A 15,472-nucleotide genomic window follows, 5' to 3' on the forward strand; every position below is an offset into this window, starting at 1 on the left:
AATCATTTGTATAATACATATTTTCTTTTTTTTTTTAAAGATTTTATTTATTTTTCTGAGAGAGAGAATGAGATAGAGAGAGAGAGCATGAGAGGGGGGAGGGTCAGAGGGAGAAGCAGGCTTCCTGCTGAGCAGGGAGCCCAATGTGGGGCTCGATCCCAGGACCCTGGGATCATGACCTGAGCCGAAGGCAGTCGCTCAACCAACTGAGCCACCCAGGCGCCCCCTGATTGGGACTTTTTTTTTAATGATTTTTTTTTTAAAGATTTTATTTATTTGAGAGAGAGAGAGAGAATGAGAGAGAGCACATGAGAGGGGGGAGGGTCAGAGGGAGAAGCAGACTCCCTGAAGAGTCCCGATGCGGGACTCGATCCCGGGACTCCAGGATCATGACCTGAGCCGAAGGCAGTCGCTCAACCAACTGAGCCACCCAGGCGCCCCAATACATGTTTTCTACCGACTGCCCTGTCCCATTCACCATGCAACTTCTGAGAATGCCTTGGGGTATAAGACTTGACTTCTCTTTTGGAGTCATCCAAGCCTCTCTTTTGGAGCCATGCAAACAAATAATTAAATGCCACTGCCAGGAGAACTCTCTTTTCTTTCTCTCTCCTCCAGCCATCAAAGATGCAGAAAAGAAAGAAAGCTAAGGGGAAGAAGGTGGCCTCAGCCCCTGCTGTTGTGAAGAAGCAGGAAGCCAAGAAGGCGGTCAATCCCATGTTTGAGAAAAGATCCAAGAATTTTGGCACCAAACAAGACATCCAGCCCAAAAGGGACTTCACCTGCTTTGTACAATGGCCCCACTATATCTGACTGCAGCGGCAAAGGGCTATTCTCTATAGACTTCTAAAAGTGCCTAACCAGTTCACCCAGACCTTGGACCACCAAAGAGCTACTCAGCTGCTTAAGCTGGCCTACAAATATGGACCAGAGACAAAGCAAGAGAAGAAGCAGACTGTTGGCCCAAGCTGAGAAGAAAGCTGCTAGTGAAGGGGCGGTCCTCACTAAGAGGCCAGCTGTCTTCAAGCTGGGGTTATTACTGTCACCATGTCGGTGGAAAACAAGAAGGCTCAGCTGGTAGTGACTGCATATGATGTGGATCCCATTGAGCTGGTTGTCTTCCTGCCTGCCTTATGTTGTACAAAGCAGGTTCCCTACTGCCTTATCAAGGGGAAGGCCAGGCTGGGCTTATGGTCCACAGAAGATATGCACCACTGTTGCCCTCACACGGATTAACTCAGAAGACAAAGGAGCTCTGGCTAAGCTGGTGGAATCTATCAGGACCAATTACAATGACAGATATGATGAGATCTGCCATCACTGGGGAGGTAACCGTCTGGGTCCTGGCTCACAATGTCAAGTTGGAAAATGCAAAGGCTAAAGAACTGGCCACCAAACTGGGCTAAGTGTATGCTGTTGAATTTTCTGTACATAAAAGTAATAAAAAGTTCTCTCTGAGAAATAATGCCATTGCCAGAATAATAGTATAGATGCAAACAAACTAACATGATGTCACAGAAGAAAAAATAAATGATTCTGATCTGGGGGGAATCAGGAAAGGTAACAGGAGGTGACAGTTGACGACTGAAGAGGAGCATTTGAGGTGCATGTGTGGGGGACAGCAGGAAGAGGCAGGTGGATCGTGGGGAGGCTGGAAAACCCTAGTGGGATTAATCACAAGTTGTCCAACCATGAATGAAAAGTAGAGCAGAAGTGGAGGGATAGAACTAATGCTATTCCTGTTCCTATGGACTAGTATCTACTGCATATATATAGTTCTTAAATTTTAAAATTCTTAAAATCTTAAAATTCTTAAAAATTAAACTGTTAATACTTTTAGGGGTGCCTAGGTGGCTCAGGTGGTTAAGCATCTGCCTTCAGTTCAGGTCATGATCCCAGAGTCCTGGGATCAAGCCCCACATCGGGCTCCCTGCTCAGTGGGGAGTCTGTTTCTCCCTCTGCCCCTCCCCCTACTCATGTTCTCGCTCTCTCTCATGCTTTCTCTCTCAAATAACTAATAAAATTTTTTAAAAAACTGTTATTACTTTTGGTAAAGATGATTGAACTCTTCCAAACTAGAAAAGATTCCCAGTTTTTCCTTTTCCTGCTCTCCATTATAACTCATCCTTCTGTAGCTCCCCTCTCCCAACAGGAGCCCCCAAGTCCGTTCTACAGTACTTGTTATGCAGAAGGCTGAATGATGAAAAGTTATTCAAACAGCACAATACAAGCTAACTATTCCAAGCGTATCTATTGACTGAAGAGATTTGCATTATGAACTAAGTCAGTGCAAAAAGACAATGGTAAATAGCAGCAAAAACAAAGAAATAGATCATTTAAATAAAAGAAAGGCGCTACCACCACCACGTATCTGTTTCTCCTCCTTGGCTGAAATTTACCCTGGAGGAACCAATATAAATTAATACGAAAATATCACTTTTGTTGTATAAAGGAAATCCAGTGGAATGGAATGCTAATTCTGTGTCTCTGGTAGTCAAACAGGAAAATGAGAGATGCATTCAACTGCAGTACTTCCAGTTTTTGCTGTACACACACTAAAATGCTGGAGACATGAAGATAAACAAGCCATAGTCATTGCTCCCAAGGATGTAACAATTCTTTAAAGGACACAAATAGGTAATAGCAATGCAACTTGGTCAAGTGTACAAAGAATGACATACAAAATGTCACGGGAGGATAGAAGAGGAAGGAATTATCCTACTGTATTTGGTTGATATTATGTGGGGGAGGGAGGATCATTAACCATGAAAACTTAAGAGGTTACATTTAAGCCAGAACGTTAATAAGCAGAAATGTTGATAAGGGTTGCAGATGTTGTGGGAGATGGAGCGGCCTGTCAGGACGAGGGAATAATGTACAAAAGCCTCAAGAACATGAAATAATATGACCATAGCAATTATTTCTACCACGAGAAGAAAAAGGGGTATCAGTGAGACTGAGGGACAGCAGTTAAGTTTGGGGATGAGAGTTTAAGCTGAAAATACTGCATGGAGCCAGTCTGTAAGGCTTCTTTGCTATATATCAAGAAAGTTGCATCATATCAGATGCTTGAAATGATCGGATTTTCAAGAAGAAAACAAAAGTAGGGACAAAGTGAAGCAAAGAGATTTACTTAGGAAGACCTAGGAAGAAGTTATTTTAATAATTTGGAGTGGCAGATGCTGTAACCCAAATCAGAGTTTATATGGACTGGGGTAATTTTTGTAATTCAGTAGAAAAGCAATAACTAAAGAACAATAAAGTGTTAAGCCTTTCTCCCAGCCTAAAGTGCCTTTTTTTTTTTTTTTACTGAAAGCAGTAAGGAGCTCCACAGAGATCTTGCTTTCAGAAATCCCAAGAATCCCAATATATTCTCAAGACTTTGAATAGTGCCCAGCAAAGAGCAGGTGTTTGATACTACCTGGTGAATGAGCGAATGAACGAATAAATGAATGAACGAACAAACAGAATTTTATCCTGCATCTGACTTAGATCAGGTTCCCTAGGAACTAGACTTTGAGGCAGAGACTGGAGTACAGATGTTTTGGGAAGCGCTCTCTGGGAAAACACTTGTAAGAGATAAAAGAAGCAAGATTGGGCAGAGAAAGCAGATAAACCACAAAGAAGCCCCAGTAAAACTAGGGGCAGTTCTCCATGGCTCCTCAGTGTTAACCTGTGCTTTTACCCGAAGTCCACTAGTCATTGGATGAGGACCACACACCTGGCTAAAGGAAGTTCCCAGAGAGGGAGTCAGCTCTATACTGTTGTTAGAAGCCAACCAGCCCAGGGTCTGAGGAAAAGAATGGCTCATACTTAATGGGGAGGTGAGTCTGTGTTGTGCACTGCAGTTTTCCACCACATCCAATTTATAAAGGAGGAAGCAAATGAGTGGCTTAAACTGATGGCAGGCAGGGGGCATCAGGAATCAAAATGGCAGTTCTTCCAATGTAGGTCCCAGGGCAATACCAAGTGCTTGTAAGTTCAAAGTTCCCTGGTGTTAGCAGCCCAGAGTTTCTTCTACAAGGTCGAATGTCTTCTGTAGAATAAACATGAAGTAAATATAAATTAACGACTACAGAGAAAGGGTTCTTTCCCCTAACGAGCATGGCTCTCCTGTGCAAGCACGTCACAGGACTAGGAAGACCCAGGAGCACCTGCCAGACCTGTGAGTTTAAAGAAGTTGCTTAAATTCCCAGAATCTAAGTTTCTTCCCTGATAGTAGAACCTTCTTCAAAAGGTTGATTTGAAGAGTACATGAAGGAGTATCCACATGTAAAGGGCCAAGCAAAAGGGCAGGGGGCACTGGCTCTTTAAGGGCTTCAAGTTCCAAATAATAACTTCCTTTTTGTTCTTGAGACCCTGGTCCTGGTTCTAGTACTTAATTATTCTTCTTACAGAGCTGTGTGGAATTATACCCCCAGGGATTCAAAATCAAACAAACAAGGTATCATGAAACCTCTTTACCTTATTATAAAGAGGAAGTGGGGTTTTTGAATTCAACAAAAAAGGACATAAAAACTGTAAAAAAAAAAAATGTACACATTATACGAAAATAGTTATAATGTGTTATATTACCTATAGTTGAAATAATGTGCTAAATCTTTGATTTTGCCATGTCAACGTCTTTGAACCCTAACCTTGCACCCTGCTGTGCAGTTGTACTAATATTAGTACAGCGCTTGAGGGCAGGGATTATAACATCAGACAACTTACATTCAAAACGTAGCTCTGCCACTTTACTAGCTATGTGATGAAATAAGATCTCTAAGCTTCAGTTACCTTATTTGCAAAGTGAGCATGAACAGTAGCATCTAATTCTTAAGATTTTGTGATGAATAAATAAGATAATGCATGTAAAGTTACTTTATGCAGTAGCTGGGATTTGATAACTCTTATCAATATAAGCAGCCATCATTTTTTTTAAAACACCGCATTAGTTTGTCAGGGCTGCTATAACAAAATACCACAGATTAGGTGGCTTAAACAACAAAAATGTATTTTCTCACAGTTCTGGAAGCTAGAAGTCCAAGATTAAGGTGTCAGCAGGTTTGGTTTCTCCTGAAGATTCCCTCCTTGGTTTGTAGATAGCTGCCTTCCCCTTTGTCTTCACAGGGCTTTTCTGTATGTGTGCATCCCTGGTGTCTCTTCCTCTTAACACCAGTCATATTGAATTAGGGCCCCATCGTAATGGCCTCATTTTAACATAATCATACCTTTAAGGCCTTATCTTCAAATACAGGTATATTCTGAGGTACTAGAGGTTGGGACAACAATATATGAATTTTGGAGGGGACAAAATTCAGCCCTTGACAACCACTTACTATTTGTTATCTACTACATGTCAGGACCGATGCCAGAAACCACTTTCTTCTGACTTGCCCCAAGTGTGTTCTTAGCTCTACTTCATAAATCCTTTTACTCGTTAAATCAGCTCCTTTAGCAGCTTACTTACCCTTATGTTTTTTTATCAAAATAGAAAGAGTGTCTTCTTAATTATTTTAGATACATCATGTATGTTCATTATAAATACCCAGACATTATAAAAATGTATAAAGATAAAAGGAAACCTACCAATAACCCCACCATAAAGAAATAACCATTGTTTCCAATTTTGCATATGGCCAGAATTTTTTCTTTTTCTGTTCATACATACACAACTTTGCTACTTTCCTGCACTAGGATTATACTCTGCCTCTGTCCATATTTTTCACTTAAATTATTTTAGAGAATGTTTTTCATATCAAGAAATAAAAATTTGTATCACAACTTTAACACCCCATATTTCATGGTAACTCTGTTTTCCAACATTAACTTGTTTACAATCTCTTTGCTATTATAAAAAAAAAAGTTCAATGAACATCCTAGTTAAAGTATCTTTGTCCTGATCACTTCTTTCATATACTTTCTTACATAAAAGCATAAAAAAATCCTTAGATTTGTTTATACATATTTCCAGATTGCACTCTAGAAAGATGTTCCAGTTATACTCCTAAGTGCTAACAGGTTAATATAATTGCCAGGAAACGTGCTGATTTTGCATCAACCCTTTTCTACCCCCTGCTTCCCCCAACTATAACCATCCTTTTGAGGAACCATATAATATTAATCGAACCAATATAATATGGCCCTTTCCCCTCAGAGTGAAAGGGCTTAAACAGATGATACAATTTGCAAGTAACACATGGAAACATATATCCAAGTGCTAAACTGCATGTAGTACAGATGCTAAGCACCCTGGGAGGCTCAACTTATTTCTTTCTGCTTTTAGTCCCCAGTCAGGGTTGAAATGAAACAGATCCATGAGCTGCAATGTGTTTAATGCATTGTACTAAAGGAATACTTAATCTTCTGACTCAACTTTTGAGAGATGGAAGCAAAAATAGCCCTACCAACTACCTCTCTACTTTCACCTGGTTCCATGATTATCATTACCCACTAAATGCCAGCCACATCGGTTTTCTTTATGTTTCTCTAGTATTAAGCTCCTTGCTAAGCAAAAGGCTTTCTGTTTGTTTTTGCTAAACTTGCTCTCTCTCACCCACATCTTCTTCTGCCAAGTCATCTCCCAATGGTTTCTTCTCACTATTCAGGTGTTGGTACCATTCATCTCACTCATGATATCCTCAGAAAGGCCCCCACTGATGACCCAGTTAAAGGCACCTTCAATCGACTCCATTAATCATATTTATATTGCATACCATGGGTGAGAATTATCTAGCTTATTTTGTACTTGTTTCACTTTGGCCTCTACACATTAAAATGTAAGCTCAATGAGGACAGTAATCTTGGCTATTGCACTGTATAGAATCCTATATTCCTATCTAACATTTACAGTATTTCTTAGACTTTAAGATACATTTTTTTTCCACATTTAAACATCAAGGTGTATGTTACACTTAATGTCATTCAGAGAGCAATTAAGATATAATTGACATTGCTTACACATCGTCAAAGTTGGTCATAGCAGCTCATATTTTTATCCCTTCATTGGAGTTCGCATACTGTCGAAACTACATGTATAGAGTTTAACTGCCATGTAAAATATCTTTGAAAATATTATGTTACAATTCAGCATTGAACTGAAAGACTAAATACAAAGAAAATCATAGAAACAGAGTCCCAGTAACAGAACATACATTTGATATTAATCAAACAAATAATTGTAGCAAGAGAAAGGATCACATCTTCATATTTTCCTTCAAAACAAAAAGAAGTGAATTATGGGGCTTATGAAATGGAAAGATACTCAAGTAGATTAAGATGTGTTACATTTTATTACTAAGATACATGCAAAAGCTGTGTCTATTATCTGTCAAACAAAAGATCTATAAATCACAAACTTATACATACAAAAATGGAGCAGAAAGAGAGAACTTCAAGTAAAAGTAGACAAATCCACAATTCAGTCATACATAATTTATAGAAAAAGTAGAAAGTCTATCAGGAAAGACATGGAACACTTGAAAATCACAAACAAATTTGACTTAATTGGCATTTTAGAACATTCCTCCCAATAAAAGCAGAGTATATAGTCTTCTAAAGTGCATATGGAATATTTACAGACAGAGCATATTCTGAGCCATAAAAAATTCAGGTCATACACCACTGGCTTACACCACACACAAAGATAAATTCAAAATGGATTAAGGACCTAAATGTGAGACCTGAAACTATAAAAATCCTAGAAGAGAGCAAAAGCAGTAATTTCTCCAACACTGGATGTGGCAACTTTTTTCTAGATACGCCTCCTGAGGCAAGGGAAACAAAAGCAAAACTAAACTATTGGAACTACATCAGGATGCCTGCGTGGCTCAGTTAAGCATCGGCCTTCGGCTCAGATCATGATCCCAGGGTCCTGGGATTGAGCCCCGTGTCGGGTTCCTTGCTCAGCAGGAAGCTTGCTTCTCCTTCTCCCTCTGCTTGCCACTCCCCCTGCTTTCTCTGTCAAATAAATAAATAAAATCTTTAAAAAATAAATAAATAAAAAATAAACTATTGAGACTACATCAAAATAAAAAGCTTCTGCACAGCAAAGGAAACAATCAACAAAACTAAAAGACAACCTACTGAATGGGAGAAGATATCTGCAAATGACATCTCTGGTAAAGGATTAGTATACAAAATATATAAAGAACCGATACAACTCAACACTGAAAAAACAAATAATCCAATTAAAAAATGGGCAGAAGATATAAACAGAAATTTCTCCAAAGAAGAAATACAGATGGTCAACAGACACATGAAAAGATGATCAACATCACTTATCATCAAGGAAATGCAAATCAAAACCACAATGAGATATTACTTCACAGTTGTCAGAATGGTTAAAATCAAAAACACAAGAAACAACAAATGTTGGAGAGGATGTGCAGAAAGGGGAACCCTGATGCACTGTTGGTAGGAATGAAAGAAAACTGGTGCAGCTGCTGTGAAAAACAGTATGGAGTTTCCTCAAAAAGTTAAAAATGGAACTACCCTACAATCCAGTAATTGCACTACTGGATACTTATCCAAAAAAAACAAAACACTAATTCAAAGGGATACATGCACCCCTATGTTTATTTCAGCATTTTTTTTTACAATAACCAATTATGGAAGCAGCCCAAGCATCCACCAATTGGTGAACAGATAAAGAAGATATATATAAGAGAATATTATTCAGCCATAAAAAAGAATGAAATCTTGCTATTTGCAACAACGTGGATGGAGTTAGAGAGTATAATGCTAAGTAAAATAAGCCAGTCAGAGAAAGGCAAATACCATACAATTTCATTTACATGTGGAATTTAAGAAACAAAACAAATGAGCAAGGGAAAAAAAAGGAGAGAGAGACAAACCAAGACTTAGACCCTTAATTATAGAGAACATACTGATGGTTACCAGAGGGAAGGTGGAAGGATGGTTGAAATATTAGAAGTAAATTAAAGATAAAAATTAAAAACTGAAGAAGATAGTGGATATGAAAAAATTCAGGTCAAACAAAGTATATTCTCTGAATATAATGAAATTGAGATAAAAATCATTAACAGAAATATCTCCAGAAATCCCAAAATATTTGGAAATGAAATAAGATTCTTATAAATAACCCATAAGTCAAAGAAGAAATTAACAGAAAAATTAGAAAGCTTTTCTAATGAATGAAAATGAAAACACAACATATCAAATTTTGAAGAATACTTCTAAAGTAGTAGTTGGGACAAAATATGTACTGAATACCTATATTTAAGATGAAGGAGGATGAGGAGAAAGACAAGGAAGAGAAAGAGGAGAAAGGTCTCTAATCAACAACCTCAGCATTCATCTTGAAAATGAAAAGAGCAAACTAAACCCAAAGTTAACAAAGGATAAGAAATTAAAAAATGAAAATCAATAAAATAAAAAACAGAAAAATGAGAGAAAAATCAACAAAACCAAAATCTGGTTGTTTTGGGAAACCAGAAATACTGATAACCTCTCCCAAAATTTTTCAGAGAGACACAGAGAAAACAAATTACCAATATCAGGAATAAAAGAAGCAAAATCATTATAGATTCTAAAGATAAGCAAATATTATGAATAATTTTATGTCAATAAACAATTTAGATGAAATGGACATGTTCTTTGAAAGGCACAAAGTACCAAGCCTCACTCAAGAAGAAGTAACCTAAATAACTCATATCTATTACATTAATTGTAATTGGAGTTAAAAGTTCTCCCACAAACAAAAGTCCAGGCCCAAATAGCTTCACTGGTAAAATCTACCAAATATTAAACAAAGAAATAATACCAATTCTACATAAACTGCTGTAGAAATTTAAAAATTAAAGAGTACTTTCCAATCTATTTGTATAAGACCAGCATTATCCTAATACAAAAATCAGGCAAAGATATTACAAGAAAAGAAAATTACAGACCAATAACTCTCATGATCATGTATACAAAAATTCTAAGCAAAATTTTAGCAAAACAATTCCAATGTTGTACAAAAAGTATAATACATCATGACCAAGTTGAATTTAATCTTTAAAATGCACTATTGGCCTTTTGGCTCCCTGAGCAGCACCATGGCGGTGGGCAAGAACAAGCGCCTTATGAAAGGCGGCAAAAAGGAAGCCAAGAAGAAAGTGGTTGATCCATTTTCTAAGAAAGATTGGTAAGATGTAAAAGCACCAGCTATGTTCAATATAAGAAATATTGGGGGGGCGCCTGGGTGGCTCAGTCGGTTAAGTGTCTGCCTTCAGCTCAGGTCATGATCCCAGGGTCCTGGGATCGAGCCCCACATTGGGCTCCCTGCTCCGCAGGAAGCCTGCTTCTCCCTCTCCCACTTCCCCTGCTTGTGTTCCCTCTCTCGCTGTGTCTCTCTCTGTCAAATAAATAAATAAAATCTTAAAAAAAATAAATAAAAATAAAAAAATTTAAAAAAAGAAATATTGGGAAAACATCAGTCACAAGAACTCAAGGAACCAAAATCACATCTGACGGCCTCAAGGGTCATGTTTTTGAAATGAGCCTTGCTGATCTGCAGAATGATGTAGTTGCATTTAGAAAATTCAAGCTAATTACTGAGGATGTTCAGGGCAAAAACTGCCTGACTAATTTCCATGGCATGGATCTTACCCATGACAAAATGTGCTCCATGGTCAAAAAATGGCAGACCATGATTGAAGCTCATGTTGATGTCAAGACTACCGACGATTATTTGCTTCATCAGTTTTGTGTTGGTTTTACTAAAAAAAGCAATAATCAGATTTGGAAGACCTCTTACGCTCAGCACCAACAGGTCTGTCAAATTCAGAAAAAGATGATGGAAATCATGACCCAAGAGGTGCAGACAAATGACTTGAAAGAAGTGGTCAATAAATTTATTCCAGACAGCATTGGAAAAGATATAGAAAAAGTTTGTCAGTCTATTTATCCATTCCATGATATCTTCGTTAGAAAAGTAAAAATGCTGAAGAAGCCCAAGTTTGAATTGGGAAAACTCATGGAGCTTCATGGTGAAGGCAGTAGTTCTGGAAAAGCTACCGGGGATGAGACCCATGCTAAAGTTGAACGAGCTGATTGATATGAGCCACCAGTCCAAGAATCTGTTTAAAATTCAGACATTTAATGGTGACAAATAAAAAACCTTATTTGTGATGGTTTAAAAAAATACACTATTGGTTAAACATTCAAAAATCAATGTAAAATACCATATTCATTAATTTTTTAAAAAACTATATGATAATCTCAGTAGATACAGAAAATACATTTGACAAAATCCAGTGTTAATTCCTTATTTTTAAAAAAATTCTCAACAAACTACAAATAGAAGGGAACGTTCTCAACCCCATAAAGGCATCTACATAAAGCTTATAGCTACCATCAAACATAATGGTAAAAAACTAAATATTTTCCCCCTAAGACAAGAACAAAATAAAGATGCCCATTCTCACCAGTTCTGTTCAACGCTGTACTGGAGACTCTGGCCAGAGCAATAAGGCAAGGAAAAGAAATAAAGGGCAGCCAGTTTGGAAAGGAAGAAGAAACGTTGTCTTTTTTCACAGATGACATGATTATCTATGTAAAAAAAATATGATGGAATGTGCAATAAAGCAACTAGAACCAGTAAGTGAATTTAAAAGGTTGCAGGATATAAGATCGAGATACAAAATCAATTATATCTTCATCTACCAACAACAAACAGCTGGAAGTTGAAATTTTTCAATATATTATTTACAATAGCAACAAAAATATGTAATTATTAGGAACAAATCTGAAAACAGAAAATTACAAAACATTGTTGAGAGAAACTGAAGAAGACCTAAGTAAATGAAGAGATAAACCATGTTTATGAATCAGAAGACAGAAGTTCTACCCAAACTGATCTATAAATTCAATACAACACAATCAAAACCCAAGTTGAATTTTTTTGTAGAAATGGACAAACTGATCCTAACACTCATAGGTAAACACAAAGGACCTAGAATCCCCGAAACAACTTTTAAATTTGAGGACTAACATTATAATTATAAAGCTACAATAATCAAAAGAGTGAGTTATTGCCATAAAAATAAATAGGTCCATATAACAGAATAAAGAATTCAAAAATTAGACCCAGACATACATGAACAATTGATTTTCAACAAAGGTATAAAAACAATTCAGTGGAGAAAGAAAAATCTTTTAAACACGTGCTGATGGAAGGGAGTCTGGGTGACTCAGTCAGCTGGGTGTCCAACTCTTGATTTTGGCTCAGGTCATGATCTCAGCGTCATGAGATAGAGCCCCATGTGGGGCTCCCTGTAAGTGTGGAACCCACTTCAGACTCTCTCTCCCTCTCCCTCTGCTTCTCACCCCCCCGTCCCCATTTGCATGCTTGTGCTCTCTCTCTCTCTCCCCCCCTAGAAAATAAAATAAACACATGGTGATGGAATAATTGGCTATCCATAAGCAAAAATAATAATAATTTTGATACATACCACATACCAAAATTAATCCAAAATCAATCACAGATTTAATATAAACTGGAAATTATAAACTTCCAGAGAAAACATAGCAGAAAACCTTTGTGACTTGGATTAGGGAAAATTTTCTTAGATATGAAGCTAAAACAATGATCAATTAAAAAACAAATTGTTAAATTGGACTTGGTATTAGTATTCTCCAGAGAAACAGAACCAATAGTATGTATACATAGAAAGAAGTTTATTATAAGGAATTGGCTTATGCAATTATGGAAGCTAAGAAGTGTCAAGATATGTAGTCAGCAAAGCTGGAGACCCAGTCAATATGTGATTCTAGTCTGAGTTCAAAGGCCTAAGAACCAGGAGAGATGATGGTATAATTCCATCTGAAAGTCAACAAACTTGAGACAAAAGAAGAGCCAATGTTTCCATTTGAGTCCAAAGCCAGGAAAGACCAATGTCCTAGGCTCAAAGCAGTCAGTTAGGAGTTCCCTTTTACTCACAGGTCAATGGGCTCCCAAATCAGGGATAACAGCCCTACCTGCTTTCCTCAGTATACAGATTCATATGTTAATCTTGTCCAAAAACATCCTCACAGACACACTCAGAATAATGTTGGTCCAAATATCTGGGAACCCTATGACCCACTCAAGATAACACATAAAATTAATCACCACAGACTTCATCAAATTTAAAATTACTCCTCCTTAAAAGACACTTAAGACAATGAAAAGATGAGCAAAAGACTGGGAGAAAACATTTGCAAAGCACCTCTTGATAAAGGACTTGTATTCAGAATATATTAAAAAAAACTCTCAAAACAATAAGAAACCAAACAACCCAGTTTTTTAAAATGAGCAAAAGATTTGAACAGAAACTTCAACAAAGAAAACATATGAATGGCAAATAAGCATATGAGACAATGTTCAACATCATTAGTCATTAGGAAAATACAAATTAAAATCACAACTAGATACCACTATGCATCCACTTAAATGGTTAAAAAATTTTTTAATGACCATACCAAGTGTTGTCAAGAATGTGGAGGAACTGGAATGTTCATATACTGCTAAGGGGAAAGTAACATGGTAGGATCACTTTGGAAACAAATGGGAATTTTCTTTAAAAGTTAAATATGCACCTACCATATGATCCAACCATTCCTCTTCTAGTTATTTAGAGTATATGTCCATTCAAAGACTTGTGCACAAATGTTCATAAAAGATGTAATTGTAAAAGCTAAAAACTAGAAACAACCCAGAAGTTCATCAATGGGTAAATGGATGAATAAATTGGTATATCATATAATGGGATACTACTCAGAAATAGAAAGAAATAAATTATTAATAAACAATACAAACATGGATGAATCTCAAAACAATTAAGCTGAATGAAAGAAGCCAGAGCACGAGGATGTGGAGAAAAAATTATTGTGCACTGTTGGTGAGAATGCAAACTGATGCTGCCACTGTGGAAAACAGTATGGAAGTTCCTCAGAAAATTAAAAATATAACTACCCTCGGATGCCTGGGTGGCTCAGTCAGTTAAGCACCCAACAATTGATCTCAGCTCAAGTCTTGATCTCAGGGTTATGAGTTCAAGCCCCACATTGGGCTCCACGCTGGGCAAGGAGACTACTTTAAAAAAAATAAAATAGAACTACCCTAAGATCCAATAACTGTACCACTGAGTATTTACCTAAAGAATATGAAAACACTAATTTGAAAAGATATATGCATCCCTATATTTATTGCAGCATTATTTGCAATAGCCAAATTATGGAGGCAGCCCAAGTGTCCATCAACAGATGAATGGATAAAGATGTGGTATATATATATATAAAAATATATAAAATATATATATTTAGGGTGCCTGGGTGGCTCAGTTGGTTAAGCGACCGCCTTCGGCTCAGGTCATGATCCTGGAGTCCTGGGATCGAGTCCCGCATCGGGCTCCCTGCTTGGTAGGGAGTCTGCTTCTCCCTCTCACCCTACCCCCTCTTATGTTCTCTCTCTCTGTCTCAAATTAAAAAAATATATATATTTATATATAATATAAATATATATATAAATATATATATATATATATAATGGAATATTACTCAGCCATAAAAAAAGAATGAAATCTTGCCACTTACAACAACATGGATGGACCCAGAGGGTATAATACTAAGTGAAATAAGCCAGTCAGAGAAAGACAAATACCATATGATTTCACTCATTTGTGGAATTTAAGAAATAAATTTTTTTTTAAATTTAAGAAATAAAACAAATGAACAAAGAAAAAAGAGACAAACCAAAAAATAAACTTAACTATTTAACTACAGAGAACAAACTGGTGGTTACCAGAGGGGAGGTTGGTGAGGGGGATGGGTAAAATAAGTAAAGGGGATTAAAAGTACACTTATCACAATGAGCACTGAGTAATGTATAGAATTGCTGAATTGCTATATTGTACACCTGAAACTAATATAACACTGTACATTAAAGAAAAAGAAACCAAAAATAGTACTTATTGTATAATATCATTTATGTAAAATTATAAAAAACATAAACTAACCAGTAGTGACAGCAAGCAGATGAGTGGTTGCCTAAGAGCATGTTGGGAGTAAAGGAAAGGTTTGTGCAGCTGGGGAGATAGGAATTACAAAGGGGCATGTGGAAACTTCTGGGGGTAATGGATGTGTTCACTATCTTAATTGTGGTGATGATCTCATGGGTGTAGCATACATCAAAACTTATTATATACCTTAGATATGTGGAGTTTATTGTATATTATTTATATCTCCATAAAGCTATGAAGCCATATCCATAGCCATATTTGGGGAGCTATATCTCCATAAAGCTACTCAAAAATGCATGCATCTCTAATATGATAACTTAAAAAGAGAAAGTACAGATTAGTTCCCATATCATATTTAAACATATGTTATATGGAGAAAAATATGACAATAAAGGGGCACCTGGGTGGCTCAGTCATTAAGTCTCTGCCTTCGGCTCAGGTCATGACCCCAGGGTCCTGGGATCAAGCCCCACGTCGGGCTCCCT

General features: G+C 37.0%; 2 pseudogenes; both read left to right on the forward strand.

Moving 5' to 3' along the window:
- The first annotated feature begins 375 nt into the window (after positions 1 to 375).
- On the forward strand, positions 376 to 1,406 carry LOC118023873 (annotated as a pseudogene).
- An 8,620-nt stretch (positions 1,407 to 10,026) lies between these two features.
- On the forward strand, positions 10,027 to 11,044 carry LOC118023874 (annotated as a pseudogene).
- The last annotated feature ends 4,428 nt before the right edge of the window (positions 11,045 to 15,472 follow it).

Source organism: Mirounga leonina, unplaced genomic scaffold, assembly GCF_011800145.1.
Source record: "Mirounga leonina isolate KUSES-001 unplaced genomic scaffold, KU_Mleo_1.0 Mir_180, whole genome shotgun sequence".
NCBI classification, from domain to species: Eukaryota; Metazoa; Chordata; class Mammalia; order Carnivora; family Phocidae; genus Mirounga; species Mirounga leonina.